The sequence below is a fragment of the Phoenix dactylifera genome, chromosome 6 (genome assembly GCF_009389715.1).
Source record: "Phoenix dactylifera cultivar Barhee BC4 chromosome 6, palm_55x_up_171113_PBpolish2nd_filt_p, whole genome shotgun sequence".
Classification (NCBI taxonomy): domain Eukaryota; kingdom Viridiplantae; phylum Streptophyta; class Magnoliopsida; order Arecales; family Arecaceae; genus Phoenix; species Phoenix dactylifera.
This window is the reverse complement of record NC_052397.1, coordinates 9,231,501-9,234,594: the sequence shown is the minus strand read 5'-3', so window position 1 is coordinate 9,234,594 and position 3,094 is coordinate 9,231,501. Positions and strand designations below refer to the sequence as shown.

Below are 3,094 nucleotides of genomic sequence, written 5' to 3'. Positions count from 1 at the left end.
CTTGCAACGGTAACTGCCGACGCTTGTGGAAAGCGTCGGTAAAAACGTTCCGCCGACGCTTCTAAGCGTCGGCGTAGGAAAAAAATACGACGACGCTTATAAGCGTCGTCGGACTTCACTCCTCCCCTCCACAAAACCCCATCGACCCCCTCCCTCCATAGCCCACAGCCCTAAGATGATGGATGTTTGGTTCTTGAGCACCAAGAGCCGACCTCCCAAAGATTTCGCGGATGGAGGTGGGCTGCCTTCTTCTCTTTCGAACCCTCTCCTCTCCTCTCATTCGCCCTCCTCTCCGTCGCCATTCCTGGCCAGTCCCCTCCGCCTATTCCCTCTCCTCCCTCGGCTTATCCTCAGGTACGCAGCCGTACCCTCCTCTCTTCTCCTCTCTCATCTCTCTTCTTCTATAACTTGGTTTCTTTGGTGCGAAGGGGGCTTACAGAGGCCCGAAACCCCGGCGGGATTTGGTAGGCGACTGGGTTTCCAACAACGATGGGTTCGTCCGGAGCTTGCCCATCTTCGTGGGCGGCCTCTCCTTGCTCGCTGTCCTCCTTAACCGCGCCTTCTCCGGCATCGCCCCCCGTCACCGATGCTTCCAGGTATCTCCGTTCTCTTTTGTTCATCCCTCGTTGCTAGTATTTTGTCCTGCTGTTGATCGATCAAAGCTAGGTTTTACCAAGATTTTGCTTCGATCCAAGAAATGAGGTGCAATGGCCATCTTGGTTTATTTGAATGTGGTAATGGCTATTCTCAGAGAGAGAGATTTTTTTTGGGGGGGGGTTTCTGTGTAAGTTTCTGATTAAGAAGGGATTTAGAAACTTATGCTATCAATTAGCTCTTTATTTGTTTATTGATTACATGCCAAATAGCTGAATTACAGCTGATATGTATTCAAAGTATGGCAGTAGATATCCTTACCAAGAATTTTTTTTAAAATTAATTTCATGTAAAATTCTGAGTTCTGACCGTGAGCAAAGTTTTATGGATAGAATGCTGGCATCGACCCTCTTTCAATCCTCTTCCTTGAGCAAATGCATAGAAAAAATAATGGATTCAAATCTTAAGGATCGTATGCAAGGATTTGAAACTCTTTGTATGTAAGTTCTGAATTTTGTCAATCCAAAAGAATAAAAGTTCTCTTACCGTTTCCTTAATTATACTCACCCTTTTACACCCTATCCGTCTAATTCACAAGCCATAAACTTGATTTTTCACATTAGGTATTTGCCATGGTTTCGGCCCGGTTTGGGCAGTACCGGTTTGAAACAAGTGCCATCGATACTTCAAATATTGCAGAGATCATTGAGACCTCACTAATGATATGCAATACTAGCTTTCCTCACTTAATCCTTGGGAAGTTATGGTCATCAAAAGTTACACTCGGAATACGCAAGCATGCCTGCTTGCACTACATGGGGCTTGTATTGGTTAATGTGTGATGAGAGGTGTCTCTCCACCATTGAGCCAATCAGCCACCGATATGAATAGAAGAGCAGAGGCTGGCTATAAATCCTCTTCAGGTACTACTAATTTAAAGATAATATAAATTCTTTATAGAATGGTATGAGAAAGTCCAAGGGTTACAATTAATATTTCATATACTTGTGGAGTTCAAATTCTTACTTTCTGAACTTTGATTATCTTGGATTCATTTTGCAGAACTTATGGTTGTTGATTAGGATAAAATATAGCTATTCAGCTGATGTCTGTGCATGTGGTGATACTATAGAAACTACACATCACTGAAAAAAGTGCCCTACAACACATGGATGGTATCAGTAGAACCATATGAAGGATTGTCTTGAGTGGATATTTCTTGGAGATTGCCAAAAGTAGGAAATATGAGAATGGTCTATTAAAGGTCCCATGGGTCAGTTTTTACACAATTTATTAAAATTTTAGCAGTATTATCTTTGAATTTTAACGTAATGCCATCTTATTAATGATGGGCATACTTTTGAAAGTTCTCCATACCCTGGCCTGTTTACTCGGACATATATATTATTTAAAATGCTTTTCTGAGCCATTTGTTTCTTGTTTTGGTATTCTAACCACATCTGATGCTATCATGCAAGCTAATATAGTAGCATGTGAGAGCTCAGCTGGTGAATAATTCCTAGTGATTTGATTAGTTGTGTCTGATGCTTCCATTGTTCATTGAATTTATTTGTCTCTTATGATTAAGTTTTTTATTAAAAAAAAAAACAGGTTGCTTAGGAACAGGGTTTCTGCTCAGCAAGCTAGAGAAAGAAAGAAGGTTTATGTGAATGACCTAGAATCCAGAGCCAAAGAGTTGCACGACAAAAATTTGAAGTTAGAAGAAAAAATTTCAACTTTGATCAACGAGAACACTATGCTTAGGAAGGTATATCCAAGATATTATTTTCCCCTGATCAATAAGTTTCTATAAAATGGGTCACCTGTAGCTTCAGTTTTAATCTGTCTATTTTTATTCTTTTCTGCAGGTTCTTATGAACACCAGGCCTAAAGTTGATGAAGGTATTGAGCCACAAAATGATGTGCCAGGCAACAGTTAGCAATTAGGATATCCAAGTTACTGTTTCACGAATTATTGTAAGAGAAGAAGTGAATATATCAAAACTATACATTGGGAGTTTGTCATATCTTGATGTGGAACTAGACTTGTTTGCTATGTTTATGATTACTTAACCATGTCTTCCTTGACATTGTTCTGCTTTTTCCAATTTGTCAGAGTTCTTTGTAAACTCTGTTTGCTTACCATTGTTTTAATTCTTCTGGAGCCACCCAATCTTGATGTGCGAAACCGAGTTGGTTTGGCTTGTTTCTTCTGTTTCGGCTTCGAACCGGCCAGAACCTAAGCTTCTTATGGGTTGAAAGATATGTTTTAATATGTTCATTGGTTCCTAAGCTTCTTATGGGTTGAATTGGTGACATATTAAATGATGGGTAAATTTTGACAGTAACAACTAGTAAGTAAGATAAAACCAGATGATGTACTGCTTGTTTATCTATAGATGAAAAGTCTTGGAAATTGATGTTTGGTCATGTTGGTTCTTTCCCAAACTCATAACCATTTTTCAGGATGGGGGTTTGGGTTTTTTTTTTTTTTTTTTTA

General features: G+C 39.7%; 1 long non-coding RNA gene across 1 annotated transcript; it reads left to right on the top strand.

The window, feature by feature from the left end:
• Window positions 1-2,176: 2,176 nt before the first annotated feature.
• LOC120111227 lies at window positions 2,177-2,736 on the top strand. The gene is made up of 2 exons (XR_005512306.1): window positions 2,177-2,362; window positions 2,463-2,736. It is a non-coding gene; the product is annotated as an uncharacterized LOC120111227 (long non-coding RNA).
• Window positions 2,737-3,094: the final 358 nt, after the last annotated feature.